Source organism: Triticum urartu, chromosome 6A (assembly GCF_056163025.1).
Source record: "Triticum urartu cultivar PI428250 chromosome 6A, HENAU_Tu73, whole genome shotgun sequence".
In the NCBI taxonomy this organism is placed as follows: domain Eukaryota; kingdom Viridiplantae; phylum Streptophyta; class Magnoliopsida; order Poales; family Poaceae; genus Triticum; species Triticum urartu.
The window spans coordinates 606,965,156-606,986,834 of record NC_141878.1 but is presented as its reverse complement, the minus strand read 5'-3'; the positions used below and the strand labels follow the sequence as shown (position 1 = coordinate 606,986,834).

The 21,679-nt window shown below is 47.9% G+C and overlaps 1 pseudogene; it reads left to right on the top strand.

Moving 5' to 3' along the window:
- Window positions 1-9,428: 9,428 nt before the first annotated feature.
- LOC147967241 (uncharacterized) lies at window positions 9,429-21,032 on the top strand (annotated as a pseudogene).
- Window positions 21,033-21,679: the final 647 nt, after the last annotated feature.

Genomic DNA, 21,679 nt, shown 5'->3' with positions numbered 1-21,679 from the left:
TTTCATGTGGCTTGCCCTCCTGTCCGATGGATTTGTCAATGCCGGTGAGGGACTGACATGGTCCGTTGTCCTCAAGCTGCTTCCTCCAGGCCAGATGCTCCACCGAAAACCATGACTCCTCTGCCTTCATTTCCCCATGAGAGGAGGACGGCAAAGCCCATGTAGGATTAGATGGGAGACGACGGTGGCAAGGGACAGAACTTAGGTCTGATTGTCTTTTCTTCCTAGCTTAGCGTTCTTCAAATATAAGCTTGTGCACTGAATCTTCAGTTAATCCACAGGCTTCGAGCTCATCTTAGTATATGCTTGTACATTGGATATAAGTAAAACCCTATACCTTGATCGGATCCCTTTTTCTCCTTTTTCGAAAAAACAATTACTGCCGTTGAGGATTGCTGTACCTTGACACGTATAATTTGTAATCTCTGCCCAAGGTAGGAGATGAACTCACGCACAGGAGGTAGAAGAGACACTCACGAACTTGGCACCACGCACACTTGTGCCTTTTCTCTATATCTTCTCACGCTGAATGAACTGGATTACACGGGATTAAATAGAGCAGCCAACACACGCACTAGCTAGCATGCAAACGCACCGGTCAAGCCACTAATCTCTCCACTAACGGCTTGACCCACTAATCTCTTCACTAACTGCTCACACGTACAGACTTTGAGTCACTCCCAAGTTTTTGCAGATGGATAAGCCCTCACTTGGTGCATGCCGCAACTGCCTGCGCCCGCTTCTTTCTCCATCTCTGGTCTGCTACACAACTCGGCCGGCCAGACTCCTCACAGACCGACACATGCAGCTAACTAATCACAACCCATTGCTTTGCATTGTGCACGTGAACACAACTCTACGTGCACACACTGCCACACATGCAGCTACGTGCACACACATGCAGCCAACTCTACGTGCACGTGAACACAACCCTGAGTCCCGTCGGGATAGGCCTATGCCGACGGCCCCCGTCAGCATAGGGCCGTCGGCATAATATGCGTCGGCACAACCAGGGTTGCCGTCGGCATAGAAAAGCCGTCGGCATATATGATACGCCGACGGGGGCCGTACATCTATGCCGACGGCCCTGGCCGTCGGCAACCATCACGCCTAACGGCGGCCGCCGTCAAGTCTGCCCAACGAATGGTCGCCACGTGGCACCACTATGCCGACGGCCAGGGTCGTCGGCTTAGTCTAAAAACTATGCCGACGGCCAGGCCGTCGGCATAGTGGTGCCACGTGGCGACGAGCCGCTGCTCTAGGACCAGGGCTATGCCGACGGCCTGGCTGTCGGCATAATTTGAAACTAAGCCGACGGCCAGGCCGTCGACATAGTCCTTCATACAGAGCTCCCAGTAGCTGACACGTGGGCGCCTATGCCGACGGCGAAGCCGTCAGCACAGTTTTAATCTAAGCCGACGGCTAGGCCGTCAGCATAGGTGCCACGTGTCAGCTACTGGGAGCTCACGCTAGCCCTATGCCGACGGCCTAGCCGTCGGCATAGTTTGCATTTGCTTTTTTTTCTTTTTTCTGTTTGTTTTCAAATCAATTCAATTCAAATAACAGCACATATCAGCACAGCAGATATATATGATGGGATAGACATATAAAACACAACGGATATCATCCGGCACCATCACAACAATATATGCATAAGCATCAGCGCACACAAGTCTCTAAATGAACATCATCACAACCAACATAAGCATAAGCATATAGAGAAGCACACAAGTCATTTAAATGATCATCACCACACACAAGTCATCTCCAGCATCATCACCACACACAAGGATCATCGAGCACCACGGAGGTCGTCACCGCCAAGACGGCCGAAGCCCAAGTCGTCACTGCTAGCGGCAGCGCTACCGCCAAGACCGCCTCCACCTCCGCCTCCGCCTCCGTGGATCGGAGTGGTCGGGCTCCGTGACTCGGGAGTGCTGCGAAGACCACCGCCAACGGTAGATCCACCTGTTCCCTGGATGTTGAAAAGACATATTAACGGGATATATGACTGTGTTGAAAGGCATGACATGCTTTGGTGAATAGATTGGGGATGAACTAACCGGCGAGGGGCCAGCGTTCTGTGCCACAAACTCCTCAAAGCTCATCAGCACTGGTTGTGCTGGAGGGCATTATGCTGGAGGGAACTGAGGACACCTGCCGGCCGCCATATCCTGAAAAGCCTGCTGCATCTGGCTATCCCTCTGCACTTGGTGTTCATAAAGCCTCTGATGCCACGTCATGGTCTCCTGGCGTGTGTACTCCAGGTAGGCCTACGGTATGACATGATGGAACTCATAAAACTACTAAATGCGGAAAATAAAGTGAGCAATGAAGATAAGAGGGAAAATACTTACAGATTGTTGCTCCTGAAAGAGGGACTGTGTACTGGTCACTGGCTGGCTCGTGCGCTGGGTCAGGCTCGGGTCGATCCGACGAAGCTGTGTGTAGGAGATACTAGGAGTGATCACAGCATCGAGAACCGCCTCCCGACCGTGCTCCTTGGGCCCCATGCTCACCACCGCCATGTCGTCCAGAGGCGCCGCAATGGGGTCAGATGTGTCAGGATGCAACTTCAGATACGCTTCGGAGTAGGCCTGCTTCCTCCCCGCGGTATGCTTGCCGTAGTACAGGGGCTCGCCAGGCTTGGAGTCCTTCCGCGTATGGGCGATCTCCCACGCCTGCATGTCTGAGAGCGGCCGCTTCAGTTTCTCCTCCTGCACCACCAAACAGAGGTTAGTCATACATAAGAAAGTGATGGTAAATAGAAGAAGAAGAATGTTTAATGGGGTTATTCATACATTAACTGCCTTGTGGAGATAGTGGTTTCGGTTTCCCTGAGCATGTACTCCCTCCTTCCCTCGGTTAGCCTTATTTTTGGTTCTCATAGCCGCCCAGGCTCCAGCCTCATCACACCAATGATCCACCAATGCCGCCCAGGACTCGTCTTTTCCATAACACCAATTTGGACACACCTACATAATAAAAGCATAATGGCATGTAGGTGTGTCCAAATTGGTGTTATGGAAGCATAAAGCATAAAGCATAAAGCACCACAAGGTAATGAAAGCATAATATATGAAAGCATAATGAAAAATCTTTTATACTTACCGCCAAGAACTCGGGCCTCTCCAAGGTAATGCCCATCCTCCGCGCTTCTTCCTTGGTCATCTTCACACCAAGATAGTCGTGGTAGTATGTGGAGATGGCCACATAGCGCACCTCGTACTGCATCTGGCGGGCCTTCTTCTTGCATTGGTGCAGCACGATCTGGTCCGCTCTAGCCCTGTGCTCCGGAAGAACTCGATAGAATTTCTACAATCATGCATGAAAACAAGAATGGAAGAAGCCATGAGTTAAATCATTTTCATGAAACTAGAATGGACTTGTTCTTCTGAAGAGAACTCACCCAGAAAGTAGTGATCACGGCCTTGGCATGGGTCTCATGGTCCGCGTGGCGGGCCACTTCCCAGTGGTCCTAGCTCGTGGCCAAAACCCGACGAGCCGGCTGCCTGACTGGATCCGGACAGTACAACCCCGGCCAGTATAACTTCAGCAAGACGGTGATGAGGCCATTGGGAATACGGACCCCTTTAGAATATATCCAGTTGCTGCAAAAGAATGAACTATTAGCATGTGACAAGCAAAATAAATAACAACCGGAATAAGCATGTGACAAGCAAAATAATGAACCACTTACTCTTTTCCCGTGGGCTCAATGAGCCACTTCTGCTCCTCAGTAGCCGGAACCTGCTTTGGTAGCTTTGCGTTACCACGCAGCCACCCCTTCTTGTCAACCCTCTTCCCGTCACCACCATCATCCCCGCCACCACCCTCCTCCTCGCCTGCCTCCCCCTCCCCAACCTCCTCCCCAACCTCCTCCTCCTCCTCCTCCACCACCTCCTCCTCCTCCCTAGAGTGTACCTCACTAGAGGAGGGCCTCGAAGACAACACCCCTAAGTCGGTGAGGGTGCGCTCTTTCTGGCGGCGACCCCCTGTAGTGGCTCTCCCACAGCACCTCGTCCTCTAGAGGCTCTCCCCCCGCCCCCTCCTCCTCTAGGGGCACCTCTCCCTCGACCTCCCTGTGAGGAGTCATCGTCAAGTAGCCGAGGGGGAGGATTACTTGCCCGACCACTCCGACCCACTCCGACTAGGCAGGCCGACGACCTTGCATAGGAAACCCACGCCGTCGGCCTTCCCCTTGCCCATGTTCCACGAACCTGCATTGAAAAGAGAAGAAGCAATTAGTAAATTAATGAAATGAAGGAAACCCACGCCGTCGGCCTTCCCCTTGCCCATGGTTAGCTGCTTTTTCTCACCATCCTCACCGACCACCTCAATGTACCGAGACGAACCGCACTTCCTACAGTACTTGTCATCCGCATACTCGTGCCTAAACAAAAGGCAATTCTTCGGGCAAACATCTATTTTCTCATAATCCATAGAGAGTGCCTTCATGATTTTCTTTGTATCATACATGCTTTTCGGCAGTTCATGACCCTCAGGGAGGCTGTTAGCCCATACTCCCAGGAATGCTTCGAAGCATTTCTGGCTACAGCCGTACTCAGCCTTGACTGCAATCAGTTGCGAGATGGCATCCGGCTGAGATATTTTCGCACCCGCATAAAGAGGTTTCTTCGACGAGGCCAAGACCTCCAAGAAGGCCTTTGCGGTTGCCTCCGGCTCCTCCGGTTCATTCTCTGAAGGTGTCGCATTTGCCGTTTCTGCAACAATGACATCATCTAGCATGTCCCTGACCCCGTCGTCCTCATATCCATCGATGCGTTGTCGCATCACCTCCTCTCTACCACGGTCCTGCTCGGCTATGTTTATCGGCGGCATGTCAAAGTTTGGCATATATCCGTCCGTGCGAAGGTGCTCACTCATGTCCGTCTGATTTCTACGGTGACGTCTGGCACATCTCGCACAGGGGCATGGTGGGATAATTCTCATTGGACGACGGAATATCTCCTTCAAATACACATCGGTTTTCGTGATCCACTCTGATGTTACTCGATTCCGACGGATAAAACCACTGTACATCCACTGATTATCTGCCATCCTCTGCTTTTTTGCAACCCACACAACATAATTAAGGATTCACTTAAATTAATCACATCAAATTTTCAGTTTCTACCGCGTTTAATCCACCTACATCTCTAATAGGTAAAGATGGGTCCTAATCCCACCCGAGGATGTGTAGATTGAGTACGTTCTCCATTCTACCCTGTTCCGAGACAAAATTTCGGCAGCACCTCCCCGCTGTTCTCCAGATACACGTCTCGGCAAATAGCCGAGAGAATGTGCTCCGGAGAACAATGGGGAGGCGCCGCCGAAATCCTATCTCAGAACGGGGTAGAACATGGAGAACATACCCAATCTACACATCCTCGGGCTGTCCATGGAAAACGCTGGACAATCCGAAAGAGCTGCGGTGATAAATATGCAATTGAATGTATATTTATCGATGCAACCCTTTCAGACGGGAGACGCCTAGGTTACGTCAGTTGACTTGAGAATGAAATCTAGTGATATGAAAAATTGGAGGAGATGGACTTGTAGCTCACCCTCGGCTGTAGAGGAAGTAGTCGAACAGCAGAGGGATGCTCAGGGGGACCAACGCGCCGGACAACGGTCACTCCAATGAAATGCGAAACCACAAAGCCTGCAAATTCCATCGCGACAAAAAAATAGAACATCACAACTCATAGAGCATATTTAAAACATTTAAACATGCATTCATTTATTTTTGCATCATGTAGGCAAAAAAACTAACAACATTAACAATATATTCATCATCGTCATCACATATTCATCATCATCATTATCACCTACTCGTCTAACCAAATTTTTTTACTACCTATATTCATCATTGTCATCACATATTCATCATCTCCATCACATATTCATCATGGTCACCAATTTGTTTTTCAAGGTATGCAACATATAGCATCTCATCTAACCAAATTTTTTTACTACCTATCTCACTATCTATCTAACTATCTACCTATCTAACTATCTATCTAACTATGTATCTAACTACCGTGTCATCGCCGTCCGTGAGGGGGGCCACGCACCGGAGACGCGTCCCGCCTCTTTGGACATGCCACCACACCACCCCGCATGTATGAGGGCCCGGTGCAACGCTCCGGTGGCATTGCCAGCCCCCCCAGTGCCCCCGTCCCGCCTAACCCTGTAGCGTTTGACCACGGGATCTACCCATTTGACTTTGCACGGACGGGCTTTGACCAGTGGACCTCCCCACCCGGTTGTGTTAGGTCAGCCCATATGAACACTTTGGAGCAACATCTGGGCCAGACCCATAGCAAGATCCCCTCCATGTAGACCCCACGCGTCCGTTTCCCCCCTCCAGGTGCCGGCGGCGGCGCCGTCCGTGAGGGGGGCACACCCCGGACACGCGTGCCGGGCGTTTTCAACTGCCACAACACTTCCGGACTTGTGAGAGGCCGCCGGCGCAAGATTTGGCGGCATGCTAGCCCCCGGAGGCCGCCGGCCACAGCCGTAGACGCGCGAAGGGCAATCCGCGTAGAGGGAATTTTTCGGATACTTCTCCATCACCAAAAATTATGAAAAAATACCATCGTTCCTATAGCACATGTGCCCACGTCGTGCAAAAAAACTCATGATTTTATCGCGCTCCGAGTATTTAGTAATATTGACGCCGCATCGTTACCGCAGAACGTCTACTACCGTGTCATCGCCGTCCGTGAGGGGGGCCACGCACCGGAGACGCGTCCCGCCTCTTCGGACATGCCACCACACCACCCCGCATGTATGAGGGCCCGGTGCGACGCTCCGGTGGCATTGCTACGCCCCCCCCCCCCCCTAGTGCCCCCGTCCCGCCTAACCTTGTAGCGTTTGACCACGGGATCTACCCCTTTGACTTTGCACGGACGGGCTTTGACCAGTGGACCTCCCCACCCGGTTGTGTTAGGTCAGCCCATATGAACACTTTGGAGCAACATCCGGGCCAGACCCACAGCAAGATCCCCTTCGTGTAGACCCCACGCGTCCGTTTCCCCCCTCCAGGTGCCGGCGGCGGCGCCGTCCGTGAGGGGGGCACACCCCGGACACGCGTGCCGGGCGTTTTCAACCGCCACAACACTTCCGGACTTGTGAGAGGCCGCCGGCGCAAGATTTGGCAGCATGCTAGCCCCCGGAGGCCGCCGGCCACGGCCGTAGACGCGCGAAGGGCAATCCGCGTAGAGGGAATTTTTCGGATACTTCTCCATCACCAAAAATTATGAAAAAATACCATCGTTCCTATAGCACATGTGCCCACGTCGTGCAAAAAAACTCATGATTTTATCGCGCTCCGAGTATTTAGTAATATTGACGCCGCATCGTTACCGCAGAACGTCTACTACCGTGTCATCGCCGTCCGTGAGGGGGGCCACGCACCGGAGACGCGTCCCGCCTCTTCGGACATGCCACCACACCACCCCGCATGTATGAGGGCCCGGTGCGACGCTCCGGTGGCATTGCTACGCCCCCCCCCCAGTGCCCCCGTCCCGCCTAACCTTGTAGCGTTTGACCACGGGATCTACCCCTTTGACTTTGCACGGACGGGCTTTGACCAGTGGACCTCCCCACCCGGTTGTGTTAGGTCAGCCCATATGAACACTTTGGAGCAACATCCGGGCCAGACCCACAGCAAGATCCCCTTCGTGTAGACCCCACGCGTCCGTTTCCCCCCTCCAGGTGCCGGCGGCGGCGCCGTCCGTGAGGGGGGCACACCCCGGACACGCGTGCCGGGCGTTTGCAACCGCCACAACACTTCCAGACTTTTGAGAGGCCGCCGGCGCAAGATTTGGCGGCATGCTAGCCCCCGGAGGCCGCCGGCCACAGCCGTAGACGCGCGAAGGGCAATCCGCGTAGAGGGAATTTTTCGGATACTTCTCCATCACCAAAAATTATGAAAAAATACCATCGTTCCTATAGCACATGTGCCCACGTCGTGCAAAAAAAAACTCATGATTTTATCGCGCTCCGAGTATTTAGTAATATTGACGCCGCATCGTTACCGCAGAACGTCTACTACCGTGTCATCGCCGTCCGTGAGGGGGGCACGCACCGGAGACGCGTCCCGCCTCTTCGGACATGCCACCACACCACCCCGCATGTATGTGGGCCCGGTGCGACGCTCCGGTGGTATTTCTACCCCCCTAGTGCCCCCGTCCCGCCTAACCCTGTAGCGTTTGACCACGGGATCTAGCCCTTTGACTTTGCACGGACGGGCTTTGACCAGTGGACCTTCCCACCCGGTTGTGTTAGGTCAGCCCATAGAAACACTTTGGAGCAACATCCGGGCCATACCCACAGCAAGATCCCCTCCGTGTAGACCCCACGCGTCCGTTTCCCCCCTCCAGGTGCCGGCGGCAGCGCCGTCCGTGAGGGGGGGCACACCCCGGAGCCCCAAGACGGGCGTCTACGCATGCATGAACACTTTCACATATGCATCGGGACCCGTGCGATGTTTCGGTGACATAGCTACACCCCGAATCCCCCCACCAACCAGAATTCCTTCCGTGTCGACCGTTTCCCCCCTCCGTGACACGGCGATAGCGACGTTCGTAATGGGGGGCAATCGGTATACCATCGGGTATGTTTTTTTAGATAAGGCATAATTATCTTATGCAAAAGCAAAAACTAAAATAAAGTAAAAATAACAAAACAAAGTAAAAAAAATAAAATAAAATAAAATAGACGTATGCCGACGGCAAGGCCGTCGGCATATCTGTGCACACACGCAGGTTGTCCCACGGATCGATGACGTGGCGTGGCACACGGATCGATGACGTGGCGAAGGGGCCTATGCCGACGGCTGTGCCGTAGGCATATCTCTGCCACAGATAAAATAAAAAATTAAGTAAAGTAAACATATGTCGACGGCAAGGCCGTCGGCATATCTGTGCACACACGGATCGATGACGTGGTGTGGCACACGGATCGTTGACGTGGCAGAGGGGCCTATGCCGGCGGCTATGCCGTAGGCATACCTCTGCCACAGATATGCCGACGGCCGCCGTTACCTCCCGTCGGCGTAGGATAAACGCCGTCAAGTGGTCAGCACTGACCGGGGAGGTGGGCGCGGGCTATGCCGACGGCCTGTCCTATGCCGACGGGCCCCGTAGGCGTATCTCGGGCGGTCCCGACGGCCTCGTCTGTGCCGACGGCCCCGTCGGCATAGATGGATGTATGCCGACGGCTTTTCTACGCCTACGGCCTATCCTTGGCCGTCGGCATAGGTCCGGCGATGCCAACGGGGGCCGTCGGCATAGATTTGGCCGTCGGCAACCCCAGTTTTTCTGGTAGTGCTCCCTGCTGCGAGTTAAAAAAACCTAGCTAGGTAGACAACGCTGCCTCTCTCGTCGAAGCTCGCGCGATCGATAGCTAGATAGCGATCCATGGCCGCAGTAACGAGGTCGCAGCTGGAAGCGTGGGCGCGGGAGCTCGGGGTCGACCTCACCACCGTCGACCTCGACTCCATCACTCTCCCCGCCGACTTCCCCTTCCCCTGCAGGTATAGCACATCGACGATCCTCTCCTCTTCAACCTAATTCCTTCCTTCCTGATCGACCCCCAACCCACGGCCCCCTTTTATATCTTGCCCAACTACGTGCATTCAAGCAAATTACCCCATAGCTTTGGATTTTGCTAACTCTATATATGTGACTATATATAACTAATCTGTGCAGCCACGATGATGATGACGAGGTACTGCTACTTGACAGCGATCAGGTCGGCCCTCCTCTGGAGCTCGAGATGGGTTTCGCGAATGTGATCATCGTCGACAATCTGCCAATTGTCCCAGTGGAGAAATTCGATAGGCTGCAGAGTGTCATGCGCGCAATCTACGGCCAAACTGGTGTCATCAAGGAAGGTGGCCTCTGGATTCCCATACTCTACACCACCTATGGCTACTGCTTCATCGAGTACGCTACTCCTCAGGTGGATATTTTAGTCCTGATTTATCTTTCCTGTAGAAACTAATAATGATGCTTGCATGTTCCATATATTCACCAAACATTTACTGACAAAAACTTTGATTTTAGTTTAGAATTTCGTTGCTTTGGTTCTTAAGGAATTAGCCATACACTCGTTGGACAATTGAAAGAGAATGTTTGATGTGCCAGGAAGCCGAGCTTGCGAGGCGAAAAACCAACCTTTATGCGCTGGACAGGTTTCACAAGTTCCGGGTTAACATGTTTGACGACTTGGACAAGCACATGAAAGTCCCTGAGGAATGGACGTCTGCTGAAATTAAGCCATATACACCAGTGGCGGCGCCAGGTTCTAGAGGGTGGGTATTCATTTTGGAGGAGGGTATTCATTTTGCCTAAATCATCACTGTTTTGCAAAAAAATCGCTTGTTTTATATAAAATTTCAATGGTTTGTCAAAATCTTGGGTATTCAACCGAATACCCAAGAAGACCCCTGGCACCGCCCCTGATATACACCTGGGGTAACATTTTTTTGACATAGCCAGATCAGATATATTCTGATGCCTTGCGACTAATTAAGGTCTCGACACTGAGTTTAATGTGTATTGCAGCCTAATTTGCAAAGGTGGCTAATGGATGAGAAGGCCAGAGACCAGTTTGTCATCCGTGCCGGTACATCTACCGAGGTGTACTGGAATGATGTTGTGCCTCAACTTGCGTACCAAAAGCAGGTACTACTTAGTTTTGTTTTCGGAATTCTTGCATTTTTTTCATACTGTTTGATTGATAAAAAGTTAAGCCCGTGGCATGCCACACTTCCATAAGTAGAACTAGTATTATGCACATATTTACCTTACCCATTATTTTGCTTGCCAGCGATGGACCGATAGTTTTGTTGAGTGGTCTCCTCTTGGTACATACTTGGCGATGGTGCATAGGCAAGGTGCACAGGTGTGGGGCGGCGATGGTGACTTCAAGCGCCTAATGCGCTTTCCTCATCCACGGGTATTGGTTAATTAAGTTGTGCCACACTACTGTAACTGTTCTATACAAAGTTTCAGTGTTGTGTTCCAGCTGACAGTGGCTTAATTTCTACATGTTCAACTAATCGATTTCTCCCCAGGTGAGAGATATTTGGTCACATACAGCAACCATGAGCTCAGCAACCTTAGAGACCCACATGTAAACAATTAAGGCTGTCTTAGGTGTATTATTCCCAGTGTTGGTAAGTTTTCCCATCTGACCAGCATTCATTCTCATATGTGTAGAAGTGGGTTGTCCTAAATTTCTTTGATGTGAGGACTGGGAAAGTGATGCGGAACTTCAATGAAAGATGTTCTCATAAATGTTTCATCGAGTTCACCACCGATGGAAGGACTGGTCTTTCATGGCCAATCTTGAGGTGAAACACACACCGATAACACACTTTTTAACGAGCACACAACCTCTCATTACCTTGTCATATATAGTCAGATGCTTAATGTGTATATTGTTTTATGTGTATGAAGGTGGAGTGGTGGAGGAGATGATCAATATTTTGCCATGCTTGGAAAGGGTACCATATCTGTCTATGAAACCGAAACGTTCTCCCTTGTTGGCAACACGCCCTTGGAGGTAGAAAATGTGGTAGACTTCAGTTGGTCGCCGACTGATTCCATCTTATGCATTTTTGTTCAAGATCCGGGTAATAGAAACCAGCTTGCTAGGGTAAGTAGAAAGAAATCTCTGCGGTTCACATTATTTAAGATTTTCATTCCGTAGATAGATGGTCAAGTGTAAGCTAAATATGTGCTATCTGTTGAAAGGTGAGTCTGGTGCAAATTCCCAGCAAAGTACCTTACTATCAGCGTTAGTGGTTGCAAAATGTATTGGCAAAACAATGGAGAGTATGTTGCCGTCCAGGTAGATCGGCATGTTAGAAGTATAATTATGTTTAAGTTAGAGATTAGGAGTTAGAGATAGAATAGGATTAAATCATGTACGACTAGCCCTCTACTCCAAGTCTCTCTCTCTCATATCGTACTCTATATATACCCCATACTTGGGTCAGATCAATACAACATAGAACAACACAATATTCATCCATCCTACAATTTTTACATGGTATTAGAGCGGTTAGTCTCACGACGCCGATCCTAGAACCTTCCACCACTTGCGCAGCGCGCCGCCTCTCCCCGGGGGCGCGGCACCCAGTCAATCAAAAATTAGATTGATCTTGTAGTTTAGATCCAATTTTTGAGTTCCTGTCATTAGATCGATTTCATAGATCAATTTTAGTTTCGAAATCCTATTAGATTAGTTTTTTATCGCCTCCAAATAAACCTATTGATCTATTACGAGCAGGCGTGGACGCCATCGTGCGAGCGTGATCCAGAACAGCGGACGCCGGCTCCTCCAACAGGCATGTGATCCGATCTTCATCGACGCCACATCACCTTGCCCCTCGACATCAAGCTTCACCAAAGGTTCGTCCAGCCATGCAAAGCAAGCTTGCATGCACACATATCCATCCATGAACCATGCACATGGCCACGCAAACCAATCTCGTACGAGGACTCCAACAGGTGCCTCCTACTGCCGCGTATGCCACCTCTACTTCGACCGGCGAGAAGGGAGCGGCATCTACGGCCCGACACAAGCCATCGCCAACCGCCAGCTACACCTCCATTCGCGCATACGCGGGCATCGACCCCGGGAGGGCCGCGCGCGCCTGAGCGACGCACCAGCCGCCGACGGGCGCCTTCACCGAGCGATCTACTACATCAAGTCTCATCGCCGACGGCACCCTCTGACATGAGCAAGGTGCATCGTCCACGTCTGCAGCTCCGTCATAGCGTATTTTTTTGCGCCTCCGGCTTTGTGCGGCTTCATCATCCACGACGACACCACCATCGACCACGACTACCTCGACCACGGCTATATCACCATGATCGGCTACCTCGACATTAATGGCTACGTCTACAGCAACTCATCGGCAACAACTCCAGTCAACAGCGTCCGCCTCGTCACTTGCGCCCACGACACTCCCGCTGTGACTGCGGAAGGGAATAGTGGAGAAGGCAGGAAGGCACCAGAAGGGGACGCAGTCACCGCCCTAACCGCCGACCCATCAGAGACGCAGTTGATGATGGCGCAGCGGAGAAGACGACAAAAGAGCAAAACTTTAAATTCAGTCGTAATCGTCCGCTTCACTCCCGCTACGACTGAGGGGGAATGTTAGAAGTATAATTATGTTTAAGTTAGAGATTAGGAGTTAGAGATAGAATAGGATTAAATCGTGTACGACTTGCCCTCTACTCCAAGTCTCTCTCTCTCATATCGTACTCTATATATACCCCACACTTGGGTCAGATCAATACAACATAGAACAACACAATATTCATCCATCCTACAATTTTTACACGGCACGCAGAAGCGGAGAGGAGAACTTGTTGCACTAGTTTCGAGCTGTTCAGGATCAAGGAGAGGGGCATCCCGAGCGAGGTCTTTGAATTGGACAACAAGAATGACAACATAGTCGCCTTTGCGTGGGAGCCAAGAGGCAGCCGGTTTGGTGTGGAGCTATACATAACTAATCTTGATTCTTTTCAGATTCGTTGCAACTGCATCACTCGGCCATGAGATGGGAAACGATATTCGAATTTGGTCTTTTACTGGCAAGCAGATTTACAAGGCGTCCAAGGAAGAGTTTTCCCAGGTAGGTAGAAGGGCCGCCATCGATCATTGGTTATATATATATATATATATATTGTTGCTCTGCGGTGGCAATGCTATGCCCTTTATTGGTTGACCGAATGAATAATGAGTGTTGCAGTTCCAATGGCGCCCAAGGCCACCTTCACTTCTTACTCCTGCGAAGGAGATGGAAATCTCAAGTCAACCTAAAGAGAAGGCTGAGTTGCTGCTAAGTGGAAGTAGCTGATTCAGACCATACAGGATAAGAGCGCGCCGAGAGGAGGAACAAGCTAGTCTATGTCTATGCATGATGAATCCAAAGATGTCGAGGTGGAGTGGAGGTCACTGGGAAACTGTTTGCCTTGAACATGGACTGGATCAGGAGCAAAAACTGGAGTTATCCTGTGTTCGTCACGTAACAATTCTCTTGTCGGAATGTCTGCTAGTAATTGTGATGGTTCATCCTAACTGAGTGCAACTTCTTTATTATGAACTACTCCCTCTGTCCCAAAATATAAGAACGTTTTTAACACTATACTAGTGTCAAAGACGTTCTTATATTATGGGACGGAGGGAGTAATAAAAAATGATTGTTGTGTTTGAATTGGTTTGCTTAACAAGCAAGCAAGTAAGCAATGTGGTAGCTGCTGGTAGTAGTAAGCGACGAAGGATGAGCACCCAAAGAAAGGAAACAACAACAACGACTCTTTTTCATGTTTTTGCATACACATCACATACACAAATGCTTTATCCATCACTCCTGCCAAGACCCCGTGCTTCGGCTACACCGAAAGAACTCGGCGTAGAAAGTTTCATCTTTTTTCCAGCTCCCGTCCCATGCATATGCTTTATCCATGACTCCACTATTGTTGCGTAGCTACCAAGGAACGATTCAACAATAGAAAAGGCAGCTACTACTTTATTCCTTTGTGAAAGCGGCTTTGATCTGCTGCATTTCCTTCACACTCCTACTGCGCCACTCTCTGATTACCATATATACTAACTCACATTCCCTATGCACGACCGATCGATCATACTTATTTCCTTCCTACTTCCTCCTGGGGCATGAGGAACATCAGGAGCTAGCTCCTTCCCAGCAGGATGGCATCCTCCTCCTCAATCGTCCAGGTCGTCAGTGAGTCCATCTTGGACAGCGAGGTCGTCCCCTCCTCGCTCGTCGAGATTGCGCCCTTCCTCCGTGTGGCCAACGAGGTTGAGGCGATCAACCCACGCGTCGCATACCTATGTAAGTAGTGTGCTTCCTCTTCTTCTCCCCACACATTCATCCCTTGCTTGTTAGTTACAGATTCCTTCTCACAACTCTAATCCATTGCTACTCCATTCACCTGTGTATTCTATTACTCAGTCTCCCACGACTACTTTACTTTCTTGCGTCTATTGTACTCCCTCCGTCCCAAAATTCTTGTCTTAGATTTGTTTAAATACGGATGTATCAAGTCACATTTTAGTATTAGATACATCCGTATCTAGACTAATCTAAGACAAGAATTTTGGGACGGAGGAAGTATTACTTAGTACTCCCTCCTTAAACTAATATAAGAGCGTTTAGAACACTACTTTAGTGATCTAAACGCTTTTATATTAGTTACAGAGGGAGTACATGTGGTATTGTTTTATATTCTTCCTCAAGTACCAAAAGTAGTAGTAGTGGTGTGGCGGTGGTGGTGGTGGTGATAGTAGCAGCAGCAGGAGTTGTAGTGTCACTGTCCATGGATTACCGTTAATTAATTCCGAGTGGCCATAATCCCCTCTCTACCCGCACTACAGAATTTACTGAGTATGCCGCTTGCTAGGTCGATTCCACGGCGGATTCGAGAAGGCGCATCAGCTCGACCCGCTCTCCAATGGACGTGGTGTCCGGCAGTTCAAGATCGCACTCCTGCAGAGGCTCGAAAGGGTACATGCAGCCTACTTGATTACATTCCTTTCCCGCTCCTTTCCGCGCTGCGTTCTACTACTTATTTAGCTTCAAAATCATAGGCGTATGCGATGGTATGTTTCTAATCCAGCAGGTATACGTACCGTATTAAGAGCTTTCCTTTCCTTGCAATGCATGTGCTTTCTTCCTCAGGAAAACGACCCCACCTTGAAGGGAAGGGTTGAACAGAGCGATGTTGTCGAAATAAAGAATTTCTACCAGCAATACTACAAGATGTACATCCAGGCGCTCCAGAATGCTGCAGATAAAGCTGAACGGTGAGACAAAGTGACCCATCTCTCTTTTCTAGTGCTAGCTTCTGAGTGCTGTGATGACTCATTTGTATATGGCTTTTCCATTTGCTCAGTGATCAGCTCACAAAGGCTTACCAGACTGCAGCTGTGTTGTTTGAGGTCCTCAAGGCAGTTAATCAGACGGTAGCCAACATTGCAGCCTTTTGTTTCTTTTCTCGCACTACTCCTGCATGTTTCCTCACAAAAAGAAACCACTGGTATTACTGACTGATGTTATCTGAAAAAGTGTTGGTTTCACCTCCCTGCTGCGACTGTTGCAGATTTCCGAAACACACAACCAAGTCGATCCTGATAATTCTATCGTGCGATGTCCCAAGGTTCACATCCATCCCGGGTTCACCATGAGCTTATCATACATGCTTTGGCCAGATGATGATTACAGTATGGCTTATACTGCTTTTTCATTGTTACATGCAGATCCATGCCGCTTATCACGCCCTTCGTGACACCAAGGGTCTGCCATGGCCCAAGGACCATGAAAAGAATGCTGATGCAGATCTTCTTGAATGGCTTCAGGCAATGTTTGGGTTTCAGGTTATCGCAATGCGGCGACTCTTTACCTTTTTCTTTCATACCAATCATAGTCATGTCTATCATTTGTTTGTGAGCTCTGATACATGCTCTCTTACTTCAACAATAACTCTGCAGAAAGATAATGTGTCCAATCAAAGAGAACATCTCATACTCTTGATTGCCAGCATGCATATAAGGCAGATCTCCAAACATGAACAACACCCAAAGGTATACCACCTTTTCTAACATACACATGTGTGATGTGTGTGCACATGGACACTTGTGTAATCTTACCATTTAATCATTCCCTTTTCTGGATATATTTTCAGTTAGATGACCATGTGTTGGATACAACAATGAAGAAGCTATTCAAGAACTACAAGAGATGGTGCAAGTACCTTGGTCGCAAAACCAGCTTATGGTATGATGATTAACCTTTAGTGGTCCACTAATTAATCCCTTGCTCCACTAATTAGTTGATCATTATGTTTCTAGGCTGCCGACAATTCAACAGGAAGTACAACAGCGTAAGCTTCTCTATATGGGCCTTTATCTGCTCATATGGGGCGAGGCGGCTAACTTGCGATTTATGCCGGAGTGTCTTTGCTACCTCTTTCATCATGTATGGTCAATTCCTAAACGCTGATCAAGAAAGTTCCCATCTAATTTGTTTGCTCACTTTTCTTATAGTGATGCTCTCTTACTATTTTAGACCATTTTAAATGGGCGAAAGGTTGAGGGTAGTACATTATATGTATGTGCTTGAAAACTTTGCATACCATTTATGTTTTTATTGCACATTCATACTTGTTCACCTTTAGCAATTGTGTAGTTGTGTTCATGGACATGATAGGTAAAAAGTAATTGATTATCGGGGTTGTTTGTTGGTTTTTTGACTGAATTGGGACATTGCCATATTTCTACACCATAGCTCTCTCGGTGAGATGATTATTGGGAAGTGATGGTTGTGCCTTTTTTGCAGATGGCTTTTGAATTGTACAGTGTGTTGGCCGGAAATGTGAGCCCAACAACTGGTGAAAATGTTAGACCATCCTATGGTGGGGAAGAAGCCTTCATGAAGAAAGTTGTGACTCCAATTTGCAAAATTGTAGAGATGGTAAATTTCTATATTTTCATGCTTATGTTCTAATTTCAAGCACGGTCAGCATATATCCTTTGGGATTTTTACACAGGAAGATGAAATGAGCAAGACAATAAAACCAAAACACTGTCATCGGAGAAATTATGATGATCTCAATGCGTACTTTTGGTAAATACAGCTTAATTTTTTTACTATATTAGTTGTAATTTTGTGAGCCAGTAAGCCCATGCAATTAATTAATTTTACATTGCTCATCAGGTCAAGCGATTGTTTTCGATTAGGATGGCCAATGAGAGCCGATGCTGATTTTTTCAAGAAGAGGAGCAACCTGTGCGAGTTGTGCTCTTCTTCCACACCACAAGTGTGTGTGCGTATGTGCTTCATCTTGGCCACAGTCAGGTCTTGGGTCCAACAGTCACGGCGGTGGTGCTGGTGGAGTGGACGAGGCTCGCCAGAGTTCATATGGTCGTCAACAGTTAGTGATGGGTCAGTGAGTGATCTGGAGTACTGCTTGATTGGCAACAAATGACTACTGTCTATTAATCCCGCTTTGTGTAATAGAACTTGCACTCCTTGTTTGGCAACCAATGATATTTATTAATTCTAGTTGTGTCCAATAGAGCTTATATGTTGCACGCACACACAACACTTGACGGATGTTGAATCACTTTTTAATGGTTATTTTTTACGAGCAAATAGTAGAAAAATACCAAGGACCTCTACAGGATTACAACGTGTTTAGGTCAAGTTGCGAGAAAATTATAATGGTGGACGGTAGGCGTCAACCAACTGATTTGGTGTAGAAATCAGTTGGCTTGCCCGCCGTCTGGTCTGTCCATCGCCAACTGTTTGATCCTTCTGGCACTGGAGCGCCTCGCATCCTCCTCCTGGCAGCACGATGGTGCCACCCCCTGGAACCCGCAACAGCACCTTGCCCAGCTTGCAGCGACCAGAGTACGCCGCCGACCCACGGCGTTGCAGCGCCGCCCTGTTTTCCGGAACGGCACCCTTTCTGGCGACACTCCAACGCAGCACCGTGCGGCCCACCGATGCTCCAATTGAACACCGGTGATGCTCCATCACAACACCACGCATCCCTGGCGGCTCGGCAATGCTCCATGGCAGCAATAGGGCCCGGCGATGCTCCATCGCAGTAGGGGAGCCTGCCTATGAAGTAGTATGCATGCTTAGGTTGCTGCTTTGCCTTGTTACTTTCGATATCATGCTTATGTTGGGTTCACCATACCATGCTTTATTTTTCTGGAGATGATGGTTATGCTATGATGATACATGTGTAGTAACTATGATGGTGATGGTGGAAGGCCGGACAGTTAGCCTTGGTGTTTTGTTCCACTCCATCAGACATAGGACCCAAGATTCTGCACACTTAGGTTCAAGAACGAGTGTGCTAACAACGCATCGGGATGGCCTATGGGCTCCACCAGTCGACTGGGACCCTACGTCTGCATACCTCAAAACTTAAAACTATGCAGGATTCAAGTTGTACTAGATCAAGTCGATCGGTTCAAGTTGTCCATAACCACCGACATGGCTATTCAAATAGATTTATTCCTGCAGGGTTGCAACAATTTGCCCATTATAGGCTCCATATGTTTTGCCTTTGTCAAGCTGTTTAAATGTATATCACTTAAATGTTGCTTCTCCTACATTTAATTGTATGACATAAAAAAATTCTATGCATGTTAATTTTAAATGTTTTATTAACTATAGTGTAATATGTATTTGCATGTATGTGTGTGTTTTCATATATATTAATATCATTAAATATCAACCATGCAAAAATATCATTAAATATCATGATGCAGATTTGTAAAGCCTATAATTAACAAAAACATTAATAGTAGTCTCTAGTGTATTATTAGGCAAGTTCATATAAACTTCTAGGGTATGCCAAATTTGTCCTGCAAGTTGAGTTCATCATTAAAAATAAAAAAAAACATGTGCATGATTTGTATTTTTGCTTGAAATAGCACATGTAAACAATTAAGGCTGTCTTAGATGTATTATTCCCACCGTTTGTAAGTTTCCCATTTGACTGTCATTCATTCTCATGTGTGTAGAGGTGGGTTGTCCTAAATGTCTTTGATGTGAGGACTAGTAAAGTGATGTGGAACTTCAACGGAAGATGTTGTCATACATGTTTCAATGAGTTCATCGTCGGTGGAAGAACTGATCTTTCATGGCCAATCTTCAGGTGAAACACACACCGACAATCCGCTTTTTAACGAGCGCCCAACTGCTCATCAAGTTGTCATATATAGTCAGATGCTTAATGTATATAGTTTTACGTGTTTGAAGGTGGATGGTCTAAATATGTGCTATCTGTTGAAAGTTGAGTCTGGTGCAAATTCCCAGGAAGTCGAGCTGCGGCGGAAATACCTTTTCAACGTCAGCAATTGCAAAATGTACTGGCAAGACAATGGAGAATATCTTGCCATCCAGGTAGATAGGTGCGCAGAATCAGAGAACACAACTTGCACTAATTTTGAGTTATGCATGATCAAGGAGAGGGGCATCCCAAACTTTGAATTGGACACCAAGAATGACAATATAATCGCCTTTCTGTGGGGGCCCGGAGGCCACCAGTTTGTTGTTATTAATGGTGACGGGAGTAATCAAGATATAAGCATATATTCGATGTGCACAACCGACAATGTTAGCTTTGTGTCGAGGCTCACAACACTCAGCAATAGACATGCTAGTGTAGTGTTCTGGTCTCCTACAGGAAACTTCATTGTTCTTTTGGGCTGAAGGGTACCAATGGCCAGTTGGAGTTCTACAGTATTGATTATCTTGAGACCATGGCCACACAAGAGCAGTTGGAGTTCTACAATGTTGATGATATTTAGACCATGGCCACAGAAGAGCGTTCTATGGTGACTGATGTCATGTGGGATCCCACAAGAAGGTGAGTGTGCTAATCACCAATAATTTTTTGTGCCCTCTCTATTTTGGAAAGTTCTGGAAAATTGTCAAATGTTATCCATGTACTACATAATAGCTTAACATATGGGTTATTATTTAAACCTGAAGTGTTGAAATATATGTTCATTAGGTGAAACTATAGACCTGCGTTCTCAAACTGTATGATTGAATTCTTACACTCAATGCTTATTGCATACAACCTAAACAGATGACTATATATAAGTAAGCTTAGATTGGTTCCCATCTATAATAATTTAGTGGAACTATCCAGAAATGACTTTGGACCTGGCTATTTTGTTCAGATATGTTGCAACTGCATTGGCTGTCCATGGGAGGGAAAGCGATATTTGAATATGGTCTTTCACTGGCGAGCAGATTTACAAGGTGACAAAGGAACAATTTTCCCAGGTAGGTAGAAGAGCCTCCATCAATCATTGGTTCTTGTTGCTCTGCCATTGCGCTTTATTTGTTGACTCAATGAATGATCGTTGCAGTTCAAATGGCGCCCGAGGCCACCTTAACTGCTTACTCTTGCGAAGGAGAAGGAAATTTCAATGAATGATTGTTGTAGTTCCAATGATGATTGTTCCAAACTTCCAATGTAACCTTTAACAGTCCAATTGTTTTCCCTCAGCTGGAAATAAGGCATTTGCAATAACAAACACATTTTCAGATAGAAATTAGAGCCATGTAGTAGGGAACCTTTTTTTTTTACGGATTGGGAAACATAAAATAAGCTTTCTTCCCAAAAAATAAAGCTTTCTTGCTTAATTGATGATTAGGGTGCATTTCCAACTAATGTGGTATACATAAGAAATTGTCATCAGATCATATTTTTAGGGGTAAAACACCCATTACAATACAAGGCTCACACGATCATTACACTAACGCCGGATAGGGGATTGGCTAGAAATGCCCTGATAGGGTAACCAGAGACCGGGACAAGAGCATGCCTTTTGGAAAATATTTGTACAAGAGCTAACAAGGCACACACTGACATATATTAAATGCAAATAAGTTACTCGTAATCGGACCAATATAGTGCTGTCTGCTAAGGTTTCTTTAGCGACTGACTGGTGAGAGGAACAAGTGTGTGCTGCTCTGAACCTTAAAATGACCTGCACTTTCATATGCATATACATGAATGTTTTGGTTTGTTGCCAACTAACGGCAATTCAGGCACGACCAGCGATGTTAATGGGACATGGTTATAATCATAAGAGA